The sequence below is a fragment of the Pteropus alecto genome, unplaced genomic scaffold, assembly GCF_000325575.1.
Source record: "Pteropus alecto unplaced genomic scaffold, ASM32557v1 scaffold28, whole genome shotgun sequence".
Taxonomy (NCBI): domain Eukaryota; kingdom Metazoa; phylum Chordata; class Mammalia; order Chiroptera; family Pteropodidae; genus Pteropus; species Pteropus alecto.
The window spans coordinates 3,126,752-3,144,985 of NW_006441063.1; the positions used below are offsets into that span (position 1 = coordinate 3,126,752).

At 37.4% G+C, this 18,234-nt stretch overlaps 1 protein-coding gene and 1 long non-coding RNA gene across 7 annotated transcripts in view; one reads left to right on the forward strand and one right to left on the reverse strand.

The window, feature by feature from the left end:
* Positions 1-18,234, forward strand: part of LOC107196133 — a 150,951-nt gene that overhangs the window by 131,045 nt on the left and 1,672 nt on the right. For 5 of the 6 annotated variants that reach the window (XR_003048280.1, XR_003048282.1, XR_003048279.1 and 2 more), the window contains one exon: positions 16,055-16,190. The exons of the other annotated variant lie outside the window; for it this stretch is intronic. This is a non-coding gene — a long non-coding RNA (uncharacterized LOC107196133). The remainder of the gene's footprint in view (positions 1-16,054; positions 16,191-18,234) is intronic. 6 annotated transcript variants of the gene reach the window in all.
* Positions 1-18,234, reverse strand: part of OTC (ornithine carbamoyltransferase) — a 61,617-nt gene that overhangs the window by 17,154 nt on the left and 26,229 nt on the right. The gene's annotated exons all lie outside the window — the stretch shown is intronic.

The following is an 18,234-nucleotide window of genomic DNA, read 5'->3' on the forward strand; positions in this document are numbered from 1 at the left end:
AGAGTGACGTTAACTGACAGCCCCTAGCTGCTGTACCTTCAGAATCCCCTGTAACATTCCTACAGAGTCCACACTCTCCCCAGGCTGTTCCCACCAATTACTGAGCACAGTGGGGGCACCAGAGCTGGGCCATTCTGCCTGACGTAGGACTTTTCCTGATGGGCATTCTTTAAGGCATTTCATCGGCCTGGCTGAGGATTTCTCAGAGCTACACTGTGTCTGAGGTTTTGTCTATCCTACTCTTTCCTTTCTGTATCAAACCTGCATCGCCCTCTGAAGGCTCTCCCTGCCTCCTCCAGCTTCCTCTCTCCTTAATCCTTCACAGTTGTTTTTCTCAAATATATCTCTTGCATGTCTAATTCCATCTTGAAATCTGCTTCTCAGTTAACTCAAACTGACACTACCAGCAATGAACTCTTGCAGGGACTGAGCCTGAGAAGGCATTCAGTCCTCATCCCTGTATGCTGCATAGCTATCAGCATCTCTGAAAAAGACAGAAGTGTTCAATATCATACAACACAAAAATCTACCAAGAGAGCAACACAAATCAAATCATGCTCACACATTCAAATAATTCATAGAAAAATAGATATTATTATTCTCATTTTATAGCTAAAGGACCCGAGACACAGATTAAGTAACTTGCCCTGAATCACATAGCTAATTTAGTAGGAGGAGCTCATATTCATATCAAAGTCTGTTTAACTCAAAAGTCCATGTTGTTACCATTACAACACATGGCCTCAAATTTACAGATGATAAAAATTTGGAAGGAGAGCCTTGGATCCAGATTTTAAGTTCTCTCAATATGTAAGAGTGATGGTGGTCCCTCAGCTAAAGCTTCGGCCTTACAAAAATAGCAGAATGGCCTTCTGTGTAAAATCATGGTTTCTTATTATTTAAGGGAAACCCCTATAGCATAGTCTTCTAACCATTTAAGTTTTAAAGAACTCTTTTTAATGGCAAAAAATTTTGGAAAGCCTCTCATGATAGTAGTTATATTAAATATAGAGTCATAATTATAAGGTATCCAGTTAGTCTTGGGTTCTGAATCTGGCTCTATAACTTACTAGCTGTGTGACTTTGAACATGTTATTTAATTTCTCTGTGATTTAGTTTCTTCATCAGTAAAACTATAATAACAATATCTATCCCATTGGGTTACTATGAAAATTACATGAAATAACCTATAGAAAATGCATAGTAAGAGATCAAAAAGTAGATATTACTGCCATGTCAAAATAAAATGCATAAAAACTAAAGCTAGTATGTATTTAGTAAGGTCTTCATAAATTTGTATTTTAATCATCATATATATTTGGAAAATTAGTTATGTCTGAGATATATTATTTACTGTCTATAGGAAATTGTTGATGCTTATAAAATTCAAGAACCACTAAAAAGCCTCTTTGCTATCAGGGATTAGAGAATCAAAGACTGAAAGCTATATTGTTATAATAATATTTTCTAGACTCAGATTTTTTTTCAAATTTTCATTGATTTCTCATATCCATAGTTGCCAGATTTTCAGATTTCATGGATCAGCAAAATTTCTAAAAACAGAGATATCAACATAACAGTCCTAACTTTTTGTTTAGCAAATTGAAGGCATGAGAAACAAGCAAATAAACACATATAATATGTTAGTATCTTCATTTAATAAAAGGACATTTTAACGCCAAAAAAAAAGTGTGAATGACCTTGAAATTGAATTACTTTTGCTTTATGGAATTCATTATATTGTATTTATTTTTCTTATTCTACCACTTCTAATGAAAACCTCCCATGGCAGGGTATCAGTGGCAGGGTCAAGATTTGGGAAACAGTGCTCTGAACTATCTAAACACATTGTATATTACAGCATGAAAGAGGTGGATAAAAGAGTTACTTTACAGTTTCACTTGCAAAACAGGTGATGTTTGATGGTTGACAAAAACAAGGATTTTCAAATTTTGCTGCACATGAAAGTCATCTGGAGAGTTTTTAAAATTCTTGATACCCAGGCTGTGATCTCAATTATGTCAGAAAAATAGATTCTCTAGAGATAGGACCTTGGGATCAGTATTTTTAAAAACTTTCCAGGACATTCCAACATGCAGCCAAGGGTGAGAACCAAAGCTAGCACCTGTCTCCTCAGATCAACAGCATCAGCATCACCTGAGAGTTTGTTAGAACTATAGAATCATAGGTCCCACCCAGATTTACTAAATCAGGATCTGGATTTTAACAGGGTTTTCAGGTGATTCATTAGCATATTAAAATTTTAGACTTCCAATAAAGCAGGAATTGAGGCCACCATACTTTTGAAAGTACTGTCCATTTTTTTCTTAGAACCCTAACAAGCCCCACCTCCACCTCCCTCCAAAATCAAGAGATGACAGCCCATAATCTCACTAGCAGGGAGTGCTTTCTAGTTCAATTGAAGGAAAAAGCATCTTAAATCCTAAGAAATGAATAATTTACTCCCTTCTATTAAGGGCCCCTCATTAGAGTAACCAGCTACCCTGACCTATCAGATGTCCTAAGGCAATGGTTTCCAAACTTGAGTGTGTATCAAAAATAAGTGAAGAACTAGTAAACTACAGAGGCTCATGCATCTAAGGCAGGATAGAGTCTGGGTCTTTTTACTTTTACCAGGTTTCTCAAGTAATTCATATAACCTTCCAAAGTTTGAGAACCACTGTCTTAAAGCATAGGCTGTTACGTTAAAAGAATTTTAAATCTTTACTTCTTTCTTCAAGACCTTAATACAGATTTCCTTCCCAATACAGATATACCGATGCTTCATAATATATAGAATCCAGGTTTTTAACTCTATCGTGAGAAGGTTACACAAATGGTGGTAGATAGCCCAATAATTTCTATAATTATAATCAATTATCAATTCCCTATTTCAGAAGAATTGGTTAATTTTGTTATCTGAAATCCTATAAGACTGAGAGGTAGAGGGGTGTTTGACCCCAAAGGACTTCTGTAAACATGCATCACTTCCTAAAGTATGTACAGATAGGATAAAAACTCTGGATTAACAATTGCAGTTGACCTTCTGGAAACTCATGGAAAAAAAAAATTTGACTTTTATTGTAGCCTCTCAAATAATTTTAGGAAGCTAGGACCATGGGCTGTTAACCTCTTATGGTTTTCATGAACCTTACAATGTGTTGTTGAGATTTGCTAGATTTAGTGTGTTTCACATGTAAACATTATCTTAACCTCATAGACATGGAAACCGAGGCCTTTGAAAATCTTTAAATAATTAGAGCAAGGTTAGGAAAGAATGAAGAAAGGTGAGGCTGAAAGAGGGCGATGCTAGGGGACCAATTGGAAAAAGTCGATGCCTTACGCACATGAGTTTTTCAAGAAGATTGAAAAAGGGCAGTTGTGGTTCCCTCCCTTAAACAATCCCAAGTGTTCTAAGAGCAAAGCAGCCAAAATCAAGCATGCATTTGCATGCCCTGTTTATAATGTAGAGTTGGTATCCCTGGAAACTATAGTATAATCTCATGAAAGAGGGTCTGGTTTGCTTTATTGAGGTTGCCCAGCATCTTCTAGAATAGAGGTTCTTAACTTGGCTGCACATTAGTATCACTTATGAAGCCGTAAAAAATCCTAATGCCATATTCTGCCTGATGTGTGGGATTCGCATTAATATTTTTAAAGCTCCCTAAGTTATTCTAATATGAAGACAAGGCTGGGAATTATTGTCCTAGAAAATAGAGAGAGAAGAGGTAGGGAGAGAGTGGGATACTCTGCTGCCAGGTAGAACAATGGATCAATATAAAGGAGGAAAGTCTTAGTAGTTGTTGAAATCCCATACCATAAAAAAAGTAAGGGATAACAACATGATGTGTTATACTGGAAAGAATGAGATCTTATACATATATAAAAGAAGTATTTTTTTAGCTCAGTCACTATCAACAGCAGTCCTATGGCAGCAGCAGTAGCTATAATTGCCCCCCCTCCCCCGCACCACCACCACCAACAACACTTGTAACCATCCTTAGAGCTCAGATTTTGGCCTTAATATTGTTTTATACAAAAAAGAAACCAGAAGCCATTAGAAGATAGTCAATTCCATGTCCTTGGGCAGGATAAAATCAGTATAGGTCTGTACCACCCTGTCATTCCCAGGAAGCAAAAATGATTTTTAAAATGTCAGGGCAGTGTTGAAAGGAAAAAAAAAAAAACTTTAAAGGAGTTCCCATGTTCAAGTTGTGATCACTTATAGCAATAAAAATCATTAAATGAAACAAGTTATGCTTGTAAAAAGCCTTGATGCTCATAAGAACAGAATTAACATAAAGAAAATGTACAAAAATATAATTCTAATATCAAAGGATGACTATTACGAAGCACATTTAAATTTACTTTAAAGTAGGAACGTGTTTATATATAACTGTATAGATACAGATAGGTATTTCGGGGGGATATCAAGTATATTTCGGTTCATAAAGCATAGATGTGTACCATTTTTGATCTGTATAAACCACAAAGAATTAACATAAATTTTAAGCCAAATAGTCCTAAAAGTAGTAGAAACTATACCATAGATGGACGACCCCATCAGCATTTGGGGTCTTATATAAACTGAAGTAGAAGAGGAATCCAGCAGTTAACTACTCCCAGTTACCATATACAATTTCCAATTAGAAAGACAGTATGGCTATCTATTCCAAAATAACTTAGTTAACTGTTCTGAAGAAGATATCTACATTTTCAGACTCACTTTCCTATCTCTCTGGGAATGAAATTTCTTGATTAACCAATTAATTATAACATAATGCCAATAAAAAGGCATATATTTTGGAATATTTAAATATTTAAATATTTTAGAATATCTAAATATTTTAGAATATTTGGTCAGGTTAATGTATCATGAAAATATTACAATGTGTCATGTACTGCCACAGATTAAAACACACAAAACTTAAAGAATACCTCATCTTTTAATCTCTTTAAAAATCAGAATTTATATGAAAAACAGTAATAAGCATCTAATGATAGAAAAAATAATGGCTTCCAAAAAAATGCCCATGTCCTAATCCCCAGAACCTTACATGGCAAAAGGAATTTTGCAGATGTGATTAAATTAAGGACCTTGAGATGGGGAGATTACCCTGGGGTGGGCCTGATATAATTACAAGGGTCCTTACAAGAGAGAGGCAGGAGGTCAGAAATGAGAGATGTTAGCTCTCCTGCTGGCGTTGGAGATGGAAGGAAGGAACCATGAGCCCAAGGATGTAGGGAGCCTCTGGAGGTTGGAAAGGGCAAGGAATTAGATTCACTTCTGGAGCCTCCAGGAGGAATACAGCCCTGTGGGCTCATTGTAGACCTCTGACTTCCAGAAGAATAAGATAATAAATTTGTGTTGTTTTAAGTCACTAATTTTGTGGTAATTTGTTAAAACAGCAATAGGAAACCATGATACAAAGTGAAATCTATGTGATAAAAATATACTCAGCCTAGTGGCCAGCAGCTTGAGTTTAATTAATCTTGAATTTTGCAATGAGTTCCCAAAATCCAACCAAAATTAAGTGATCAGCAATCCACTTAACTTGTACTCCTAGCCTCCTGAGATGACATTTTTTTTTCTTCCAGTCTGGTAAAATTACATAAATAGTATCTTGTAGAATTCCTGACAACCCAACAGTATATAGAAATTTAAATTCCAGGACTACATAAGGATAAGAACAAAATTAAATCTATGATATTAACAGCATTATGACCAGTTTTGTTATTAAATATTAATCAGCTCTGTAATCAAAGTGGTATTTTATGTATATCTTTTCCTTTTTAAAATGTTTAGAGCATTCAAATAAATCTGAAATGCTAGGCTTGTGATTAAGTTAAATGTTTAAAAGTATTTGATTAAGTTGGTGATCAATGTTTAAATGGTTGAGGAGACTTGTTCATTTAATATGTATTTGATTTATTGGTTGAATAAGTAGTATGTGAATGTTTAAAGCAATCATTCTGAAACTTAAACATGCATCAGAATCACCAGGAGGGCTTGTTAGAACACAACCAGTCATGTTTCTGACTTCAGTAGGTCTGGGTTGAGGCCCCAAATAATTTCCATTTCTAACATCAGATTATGCTGCTGGTTTGAAGACCACACTTTGAAAGCCACTGAGGAATGTTTTCAGTTTTATGGTTAAAGGAACGCTAATGCTTGATAAATTCATGATTAATAGATTGGACATTTTTTTTTTTTTGAAGTACAGAGTAGGGAATAGTCCTATAGACACAAAAAGTCCCTTGGATATTAAAGTGCTGATGGGCAAAAGAGAGCACAATAAAGCTTGATAGAAAATGCCATTTCAGCCACAGTGGGTGAAAGTGATGTGGAATCAGTGATGTGGGAGAGGAGGAGCAGCTCCCAGGTTGTCTTCATATTGGAATTTCTTGGGGAAAACAAAGACATTAAAGACCTTTAAATAAACAAATAGTAAATATTATTTTGTCAATAACATTGCTTTCTACTTTATGTTTAAAGTTGATATAAATGATAGAGAAATCATCGTCCTTAATTTTCTTCTAGGCTACTAAAGATGTTTAAAACAAATAACACCTTTTCACTGGAAAAAATGACAAATCTGTACTAGACTGGACTTACAGGCACACTAAGAGTATTCTAGGTTTTCTATAGTTCTCCATCAATTTAAAACCCTGGCTTTAAACACTGGAAGAGCTGCATTAATATCTGCTACAAGTGAAAAGTTGACCAGTTAAAAATACTCTCTCTCTGGCTCTGTAATGACTTTTCATTTGGTCTCTTTTAATTCCCATTGGATATAGAGAGTTTCATTTGCCTTCCAGTGGATTCCTGAAACTTTAAAAATATTCCTAAGTATCTGTCCACAATGGTAGCAAAACAGCTTTTGCAAAATCCAAATTACCCAAATTTAAAGTTTCTCACACATATCAGTTTCCTCTGGATTTTTAATAGCCAATAGTAAGATTAAAAAAAAAAGTTAAAAAGTTTATTCAAGTTATTTTTGCCAAAATGTTTAAAATGTGTTCTATTTTTCTCCAATCATCTATTTTACTACTGCTTAGGAAAAGGAGAGTCATGGCATAGGACTTTAAATAGAAAAATGGTTCAGGAGAGTTAACAGTGATTATTTCTAGATGATGGAAGAATTGGTAGTTCTATATGTTTTTTTTTTTTTTTTTTACCAAAAGGAGTATTACTGTAATAACTAGAAAAAAATATCATTCAAAAAAACATACTCCCAAACATGATTTTGATAGTAATTGAAAATTAAATAGGGCTTCTTAGAGCAATAGCTAATTCTTGGCCTTGGTAAAGAAATGTACAAGATGAGCCTGGAATATCTTACCATATCAGAAAACAAGGGAACTATAAAAGACTAAATAGAGTTATATAAAAACAATATAGTAGCCAACTTGAAGACAAATCACATTAGCTAAATATGGGATCATTTGAGCACCTATAAGAATAATAACCACAATGAATTGAAACATTCAAATATATTTAAATGCATGAATTTATAAAGATAGTAAAAAATAAAACAACATTGAGAAAAGTCATAGCAAGGCCAATTTCAATTCAATTTAAAAGTGAATTCTCAGTTTGTATAAACTCTCATCAGAACAGACTGTATAAAAATGGAGCAAGATAGCTCAATATGGCCCTCATACAGGAAATTTTCATGCAGGCTCAAGGACAATTTTGAAGGAATGAAGGAGTCATGTAAAGGATTGTCAATTTAAATAACCAATGAAGACCTTTCCAACCTCTAGTTTATATTATTTGTTGATATTTTTTCCTTTAGTATGAGATCGAAACTTTTTTAGGAATTAACTAAACCACCCAGAAGGCCAAAACAAAACAAAAAACACCATAAGCAAAGTTCCTTATGGCCCCAGGAAAGCCTGCTACAATCTCTGTAGTTGCGTGAACAGATACTAAAAATAAGCAAACAAATAAACACCAATAATATGCTGTATGCTGGTCCAGATCTTAAGTGCAAACGTAGATACTGATGAGATGAATAATCACACAGCAATCCTAATGCTCTTAGAAGGAGTTGAGTTGTTGCTAAATTATTGGAACATAGTGAAAGTGTTGCAAAAGCCACAGGCAAACAGAAGTTGTATATTCACAGGGTCCTGCCACGTATTCTTCCCCATCCTGCCTTGGATTAGACTGTGTGTCTCTAAATTTCAGTTTGTTATCAATGACATCTCCCTTCAGTAGAATAGCTGACTGGCAAATGGTGGGAGGAATTTTTGACTGCATAATGACACCATTGAGACCACTGCAATCATTAAAAAGTGGACGTTTTCTATTTTTATTTTTTTATCAAAGCAGGCCAAGGTACTAGAGGAGACATAGACTGGCGAAGTAATAAACTTGACCAAGTCTCTTTATAAGAGGGAGAATATTCCAGCACTCTGTTATCTCTATCCAGGTTATAATTTTAATTATATCAATATAAGAATAATGAGAAAATGAGATAATACTTTCAGCAAACAAGATAATACCTTCAGCAGGGTCATGCTCACCCTGGAAGCTCTAGGGAAGAATCCTTCCTTGCCTTTTCCTAGCTTCTGGTGGCTTCCAGCAAATCTTGGCATTCCTAGGCTTATAGATGTATTACTCCAAACTGCCTCCATCTTCACCTGTGTTTCTTCATAAGGAACTTTGCTTATGGTGTTTCAAACTGCCTCCATCTTCACCTGTATATCTCTACGTATGCTCTCATCTTCTTATTAGGATGCCAGTCATTGGATTTAGGCCCCACCCTACTCCAGTATGACTTCATCTTAACTAACTATATCTGCAAATATCCTACTTCCAAACAAGGTCGGTCACATTCTGAGTTTCCAGGTGGACATGAACTTGGGGGACACCATTCAACCAACTACAAACCGCATATTCACACACGCTGCAACAACATGGAAGGGTTTCAAGTTGTCATTCTGATCACTAAATAATGTAAGATATAGAGGGATTTGTGGACGAGACACAGTCCTCAAGAAGAAGAGTGAACCACTGTCATATTGAAAGGAATGTTTTAGAAAGCTATAATATGGGGCTCTCCTTGCAAGATGATGTGGAAGGTAGAGGCAGTGCATGCCTCCTCTTATGACCACACCAAAATTATAACAAAACTACAGGGCAACCAGCACAGAGAGTCACCTGAGGTCTGGCTGAACAGGAGCCCTACAACTAGGAACAAAAATAACAGGTCACCTCAAAACAATAGGAGGAGCAAAGATGAAGGGATCCACAACCATGAAGGGATCAAGAATCCGGAGGGCTATATTGGCTGCAGAGACTCTCCCCCATCTAAGGAGTGAGGGGTCCTGGCTGCACACTGGGCTCTCCAGCCCAGGGGTCCAGTGCCAGGAAGAGAAGTCCCCATGACCTCTAGCTGTGAAAACCAAAAGAGTTTGCGGCTGAGGGAGACTGAGGGCTTCAGGAAGCGGAGACCTCCCTCTTAAAGGGCCCATGTCCGGCCTTACTCACTGACAGACTTGCTTGCTCTGAGATCTAGCACTGGGGCAGCTGCTCCAGGGGCACCAGGGACATATGGGGAGGTGCTGAGTAGTCGGGCTTCAGGACGAGGGCTGGAGGGGCAGCTTTCTCCCAGACAGAGGTGCAGACAGAAGCCGTTCTTCCTTTGTTGAGCCCTGCCTGCTCCCAGCCTGCAGACACAGGTGCCACTGTTTGCTGTGTCAGAGTTGCCATCAACCCAGATGACAGAGGTTATTCTGCCCAGGAGATTGCCTGAGACTCTACTTCTTCCACCTTGTGGGCCCATCCAAGCTGCTTCCAGTGATTTATTCCATACAAATGGGTACTCTTTGCTCCTGCTGCAAACTTTCATAAAATCTCTCAAAGGCTCACAAAACCCCAAAAAAAAGCAGCATCTGGCCTCAACGTGCTTTATACCTCTTGCTGAGCAGCCCCAAGCCCCACACTAGTTGCAGCTGGCCTCAGTTTCTGACGTGGCCCCTTGAGGTACCTATAAGCCCAGCATGGGTGGCAGCTACATGTGGATTGCTTGGTGACTCTTAATGGGTGGCTCCGGAGGTGCACAGGCTGTGGCTGAATTTGGCCTGCAGCTGGACCTGTCCCAGGACTATGCCACTGAGCCCCACAAGACACCTACTACATAAAGCCACTCTACTAAGACCGAGAGACTTAGAAGCCCTATTGAATATATAGAAACAGACACAGGGAGGCGGCCAAAATGAGGAGACAAAGAAGCATGTCTCACATGCAAGAACAGAACAAAGCTCCAGAAAAAGAACTCAACAAAATGGAGACAAGCAATCTCCCAGATGCAGGGTTCAAAACACTGGTTATAAGGATGCCCCATGAACTTAGGGGAAGAGTAGATGAACTCAGTAAGAACTTTAACAAAGTGGTAGAAAACAAAATGGAGATGGAAAACATAATAAGAAGCCAGTTAGAAATGAAGAATACAGTATCTGAGATAAAGAGTACATTAGAGGGAATCAACGGAATGGATGAAACAGAGGATCAAATCAGCAACATAGAGCAGGGGGTAGCAGAGGACACCTAATCAGAACAGCAACAAGAAAAAGTAATCCAAAAAATGAAGATAGTATAATAAGCCTCTGGGACATCAAGCATACCAACATTTGCATTATAAGGGTACCAGAAGGAGAAGAGAGAGAGCAAGGAATTGAAAACCTATTTGAAGAAATAATTATGGAACACTTCCCTCACCTGGTGAAGGAAATAGACATATAACCCCAAGAAGTTCAGTGAGTTGCAAACAAGATGAACCCAAAGAGGCCTATACCAAGATTCTTAAAAGTAGCAAGGGAAAAGCAATTTGTTACCTACAAGGGAGCACCCATAAGACTGGCAGCTGATTTCTCAACAGAAACTTTGCAGGCCAGAAGAGCTTGGCATAAAATATTCAAACTGATGAAAACCCAGGACCTACAACCAAGATTACTCTACCCAACAAAACTATCATTTAGAATTGAAGGACAGATAATGAGCTACCCAGACAAGAAAAAGGTCAAGGAGTTCATCACCACCAAGCCAGTATTATAGGAAATGTTGGGGAGATTCCATTAAGAAGAAGAAAAAATATGTATCAAAAATCTAAATAAAGAATGGCAATAACTACATATCTCTCAACAAGTACTTCAAATGAAAAAGAATCAAATGCTCCAATCAAAAAATAGGGTGGCTGAATGGATAAGGAAATAAGACCCTTACATATGCTGCCTACAAGAGACCCACATCAAATTAAAAGACACACACAGACTAAAAGTAATGGGATGGATAAAGATATTTCATGATGGACCTAGAGGGTATTGTGCTGAGAGGAATAGGTCAGAGAGAGGAAGACAAATGCCATATGATTGCACATGTATGTGGAATCTAAGGAGCAAAACAAAACAAAACAGAAACAAAAATAAACTCATAGATGCAGAGAACATTTTGAGAGTTACCAGATGAGAAGGGGGTTGGGGATCAGTGAAAAAGGGCAACGGGATTAAGAAGCACAAATTGGTGATTATAAAATAGTCATAAAGATAGAAAGTATAGCATAAGGAATATAGCAAATAATATTGTAATAACTATATATGGTGTCAGGGGGCACTAGATTCATTGGGGTGATCACTTTGTGAGTTATATAGATGCCTAATCACTATGTTGTACACTTGAAACTAATATAATATTGTATGCCAACTAAACAAACAAAAAAAGCTGTAATACTGTTATTAAAGTATTTATAGAAATGGTAGTAAGACTCAAAAAGGTAATGTTTCTTAGCTCTCTTAACAAAATGTTTTAAAATTTTGGCATCTAATGGGTGATATGTACCTAATTAGGTACTAATAAATTGGTATCTAACAGGAAATATTATATCTAGGAATCTTTACAGAGGTCACCAAGAAACTAGCAGGCATGGCAGTTGTATGTCCTTGAGTAAATGGTAACAATAGCCAGTTCCTCCCAGCATGAAATATGATATATTTATAGTTTATATGCAGTTTGCCATGGTATAAATAGCAGGAGCTTTAAAGCAGAGTCAGGCTTCAGTTCAATTCACAGCTCATATCGCACTGACCCTATGGTTTGCACCACTTGCTTCTGAGTCTTAGGTTCCTCAGCTATAAAATGGAGATACGAATACTTATCTCAGTGAGTTATATGAGACTAAATGAGATTATGCTTGTGAAGGACAGGCACAAAGAAGAAATTCAAGTAATATTGGTTGAATCAAATTATGGCCTAACTCAATCAGGACAAACTCTTACTCAATTCTAGACATCTCTGAGGTGTCCTAGTCAGCTTACACTGACCCACCTCTAAAATTTCTATAGCATATTTTGAGGAGATCATTCAGAATGCTATTATGCCCTACCTATTTATCTCTAAAGTTCTCAAAGCTAGGAACTAACATCCAAATCAAAATAATCTGGCCATTATAAAAGCCCTTGAGAATCAATTGCGTATGGCAATTTCATTCAATATTCCTGGGCTTCTACCAACACCAGCCACTTGAGAGGCGCCTGAGAGCCAAAGAATGCCAAGGATTGCCAAGAGCCACCAGAAGCTAATAGAAGGATTCTTCTCTAAAGCCTCCAGAGTGAGCATGACTCCACTAACACCTTGATTTCAGACTTTTAGCCTCCAGAACCATGAGAGAAAACAATTCTGTTGTTTAAGTCACCAAGTTTGTGGTAATTTGTATGGCAGCCCTAGGAAATTAATACAGTGGTTTACGCTGACAAAGCACACTTTAGTAATCACCACCATAAGTAAATTACATCTATAAGGAAAGTAATTAGAGTAGAACAATGTTACATTATTTGGTTTTATATGGAGCTTTTCATATACATGGTTCCTAAAGCCGCATTATGAAGTACTGTATTAAAGTGAAAATGACTGTGAAGCCATTATGCACCTTTCAGTAGTGGACTCAGAGCATTAGGCATGAACAGCTGTCAGCATGGAAGAAACAGAAAGCCTTAAAACTGGAGTGATAATATCTCTCTGCTGTTTCTAAGTTCCGTCTGCTTTTAAACTTCCAAAAAAGCAGTGATCTGAGACATACTAAGGTTTCACTTTTGGTGTCACATCTAAAAGAACAAGCCCAGATCAAGGAGAAAAATAGAATATCCAACTCTTAACTCCAGCAGAGCACCAGAGAATAAACAACATCTGAAAATACCCTCAAATCTGAAACAAATTTAACTGAATATATATGTATATGTTTTGTGTTCTCTGATATGTTAGGGGGTAGAAAAGGGTTGCTAAGAAAGATTTTTCGAAAAATAAAAGTGAACAATGGTTGATTCTATCCAATAGGAGTCTGGCCCTACAGGAACCCACACAGAACTAAGGAAACAATTCAAATCTTAAGGCTGTCCTCCCATGGGTGTAGGATTCACTCCCTTACCAGTTAGAGTATATCTAGGTAAAGGACAGTTAGCAAAATCCAGAAGAAAGATGAGGGCCTAGTTGTGCAAAAAATAGTTAACATAACAGTCCTGAGATGGCTGTCTTTGAAAGGTCTGCTTAGATGGTTGGCCCTTTGCTGGTGTCTGGGAATTTAGACTTGGGGAGGGTTTCACCATTCCTAGAAATAATAAGGATGGCTCACTGTCTAAACCGTTTGTATAAACACTACAGATTGGCTCAACACCTGCTTTCCTTTTGGGAATCTAGAATCCGGGTTCATGCTAGGCAGAAGGTGCTTATGTGATCAGCCCTCAATAAAAATTTCGGATATTGAGTAGACTCCCTCAATAAACATTTCATGCCTGTTGTCACAACTCGTTGCTGGAAGAATTAAGTACATCCTGTGTGTCTACACTGGGAGAAGATGCTTGGAAGCTCGTGCCTGTTCTCCCCTGGACTTTGCCCCATTTGCCTTTTCCTTTTGCTGATTTTGCTTTTTATCCCTTTTCTGTAATGAATCTCATCCATGAGTATGATCATATGCTGAGTCTTGTGAGTTCTAATGCATCATCGAACCTGGGGGTGGTCTTGGGGACCCCTAACACACCAGCTTTTCCACGATATCAGTCCACAGCTCTAAGTGTCCCTCTTCTCTTCTCACTAATATCCTCAGATTACATAATACCCAACTCAGACTTAGCTAAGGAGAATTTGTCCACAATATTTTGAAGAGTGAACAGGTTTTGTTATTGTAATCAAGAAAGAAAAGAGCAACACATTCTATTTTGAATGTGTATTTACGTGTTTTACTCCTTGATCTGATTTTATTTTTCCTTTTTTTGGTGACTGAGACAGGACCAACTTGTAACAGTATTTTTTAATTGCAGATTTAAAATATGTTTATTTGCAGACTTTAAAATATTGCTGACTGTCTATCTGTTTTTGAATACATCAAACTTATTCTTGCCTTATCTTTTTGTACCAGCAGTTCTTTCTATCTGTGATGCTTTTCCCACAGCTCTGCATACCTGGCTCCATCTTTTCAATGAGTACTCAACTGTCACCTCCTCAAAAAGGCCTTCCCTACCCACTCAATCTAAAGTAGCCCCCACCCCACCCACAGACCACCCTACTTTAGCTTCATCATAGCACTTATTTCAACCTGCTAGTTCATTCATGCTTTATTTATTTTTTGGTGAAAGCTTCCTCCCTGTAAAATATAATTTTCACTCCAAAAAAGGATTTTGTTTGACTTGATCAGCATTTTAGTCTCAGTGCTTAAATAATGCCTGGAAGAAAAACTAGGCATTCAATAAATATTTTTGAATAAATGAACAATTAAATCATTTGGCTAAATAAGAGAGACACTTTAAAAATTTCACTTAACAGCTTTCAGGAGACTCGCCCAATTTTGCTTTTTTTTTTTCCCCTGTTGCCACATTCATTGTATTTTCCCTCAGGTTCTTCTTTCATCAGTGAGCAGTCACTTATTTTATTCTACCGGGCCCCCAAGGCAGCCAGACAGGCAGATAGAGAAGCAATGCCATCAATCAGTGTCAGGTGTGCACTATTCTCTTTATTTGTGAGGGCCAGCACTGTCATTTAAACATCATCCAATATCTTTGCATCTTGCAAAGTTTAACTTCTACAAAAAGCAAGGAGGCAATTACTATGGATTGTACAGTGTGCATTAGCAGGGTAGATGTCATTAAGATTCACTTCCTTGCTTCCCCTATTCAATTGCTTCTGTGAAAGGCAGTGGATTTCTCTTGTCTTCTTCAATTTAAATTTATTGAATTTTTGAATCTCAGCCATATCTTGTTTGTCAGATATTTTGGAAGATTAGGCAGTAATGGGGTACACAAAAGAAAGTCAGGTTTCCACAGTAGCTACTCTATCCCCATCTCCCATTCCAGCCTCTTCTGATATTGCGCTATCCTTATTCTCCTTGTATCCTGATGATTTCCTCACGCCCCGCCCTAACTGCACCTGTCCTCAAGGTTCAGCCTTCCACAATTCTCCCACAATGAAACTTTGGAGCTCATTTTCTACCACTGAGCTTAGACTTCTATATATCCAGCATTCGACTTTTCCCAAGGTCTTTATCTTCAATGGCCTATAGCCGTTTGTACTTGGAGGTTCAGCCTTTAATGCAATATGTACAATACCTAATCTATTACTTTCTCCCCAAAGCAGAAACTCTTTTCATTTTCTTTCTTCTGCTAATATATACTTATATATTTTAATAAAAACTAATCTGAAATCATTTATCTCCACTATCAGTGTACCCTTCATAATCAGTTATCATGAAACCATATAAATATCTCATTAGCTGTCCCTTCTTTATCATTCCCTTCACTAATGCACTAGCATAGATTGACAGCACAACAGCCCAGGATTACAACACAACCTCCCAATTCAGGGTCTCTCAAAGTGGGATCCAGTCACCCTTGCAGTGGAATCATTTGACAAGCTCGTTAAAATATAGATGCCCAGACACCATTTGAGCCCTAACCTTTAAAATTAGAATTAGAAATTATCTGTCTACCTCCTATGTCTATCCTGGTCCAAATTACTCTACTTCTGTCTACACATGGTTTACGTTGGGATATATCTCTGTTTAAGGACTATCACTTTGTATCTGATACATTTGGAGGCATTTGAGAGTATAAAGTGAAACTTAAGAATCAGAACTCTCTCACATTTTGGAAAAGGAAACTAAGATCCAGAGAAATTTTCACCTGTGGAGGTCACAGAATAGGTAAGTAGCAAAGTTTGGACTAGATCTCAAGTCTTGTGATTTCCAAGCCATGCAGAAAAAAAATTCACATAGCAGGCCTGACTGCTATCTTTTGAAAGCCCTGTTTGTAAGATGCCCTGGATGGCATCTGGGAAGTTCTATTTGGGCAAGATTTCCATCATTTCTAGAACTGATAAGAGTTGCTCACTGTGCCTAAAATGTTTTTACAAACAATATGGTTTAAATTAAAGCCTGCTTTTCTTCTGAGAGTCTGGGATTTGGGTACATGTCAAACAAAGGATGCTATGTGACCATCTCCAGGATTTGGGCACATGTCAAACAGATGCTATGTGACTATTCCCTAGTAAAAACCCTGGGCACTGAGTCTCTAAGGAGCTTCCCCGGTTGGCAACATTTCGTACGTTTTTTGACAACTCATTACTAACAGAATTAAGCTTGTCCTGAGTGATTCCACTGGGAGAGGACTCTTGGAAGCTTGCACCTGGTTTTCCTTGAACTTTGCTACATGTGCTTTTCCCTTTGTTGTGTTGTTGTGCTTAGTATACTTTCTCACTGTAATAAATCATAGCCATGATTATGACTATATGCTGAGTCCTGTGAATCTTCCTGGGGACTCATCAAACATGGGGGTGGTCTTGGGGACCTCATGACACAGAAGCCAATGATTTTCATAACTTATTTCACTGCCCCTCTTATGGGATGTATAGAAAAAGCAGTAGGGGTAGTCAAAAATATATAGCCTTAAAAAAAACAGCATGATTTAAATTCTGACTTAGCTGCTAAGCTCTATTACTTCTCTGAGTCATAGTTTCATCATCTATAAAATTGGTATAATAATACTTACTTTGTAAGGTTTTTACAAAGATTTAGAGATAATAGCACAAGAGATCTATAGCATATACCCTTTAAGAAGGAGCTATTATTTTCATTCCCAGTCTTTTGGATAAGACAGAATGATCAGAAGAAATTCTATGAATCAAATTTTATGTATCCTTATATCCATGTAGCAATGGAATTAATTATACATATGGACTAAAAGGTCCCAATCATGTTGGAACTTGTGAGACTGTTTTTCTCAGGATCTGTACAGAACTCCTCTAAGGCCCTGCAGCGGGAATTGTTATGTGAAGAGCAAGCACAGAGAACATGTTTATACTCATTCTCAGCTTTCAACCCATACTTGGCTATTTGTCTCTTGCTTTTCAGGTCCTGCCCACTCCATTGATTTATGGACACTGACCTCTTTCTGACTGCCAATCTGCACTTCTTAACTCTTTATTGGGTTCTCAGCTGTTCCTCCCACTGTACCCTTTTCCAACCACTAGTTCATACATGACTCATTCACTATCATTCACTTAGTCCCATATGGAAGATACCCTCTGAAACTCTCTCCTGGCTGTGTTCCTTTCTTCATCCCTTAACTAGTTTGTAATAGTCGCTCTTCAATGAAATATATTTCATTTTTGTGAAAAGAGAATTATTAGGCAAATATAATGGCAGTCAGTGGCATCATATTTGAAAGAAAAACTCATTTATGTTTATTTATTCTTTTCATCTTTTGCATCCATAAGATGAACACAATACTTCTTATTAATATTAACATTGTCATCTGAAATAATGTAACAAAAGGTTTTAAAGGTGAGTTATTTCAAATCTCTCCAGCAACTCAAATGAGGTGGCTTCTTTAGTATATACTAGGGTAGCTGCCATAAAAAAACAGGAAGTGTCGGCAAGGAGTTACTTTATGGCACATAGTTTTCAGAAGAAAAATCAGTAGTCCTCCATATTAAGGGTAAAATGTTCAAACAAAGGCATTTGCTCTATATTTCTCGACCAGATATGGTATAATGGAGAGAGTATTGAATGGGGAGTCAGGAAGCCCGTTTTAATCTTTAAGTATAGTGTAGTGGTTAAGAGCCTTTTCCCACCTCTATTTTCACCTACGTGCGGGTGAGCTACTAGTACTTGCCAATAGAATGTGAGTGGAAGTGATTATGTCATTGCCCTTTTAAGTTGGCTTTGAAGCAAGTACCCCACCTCCATG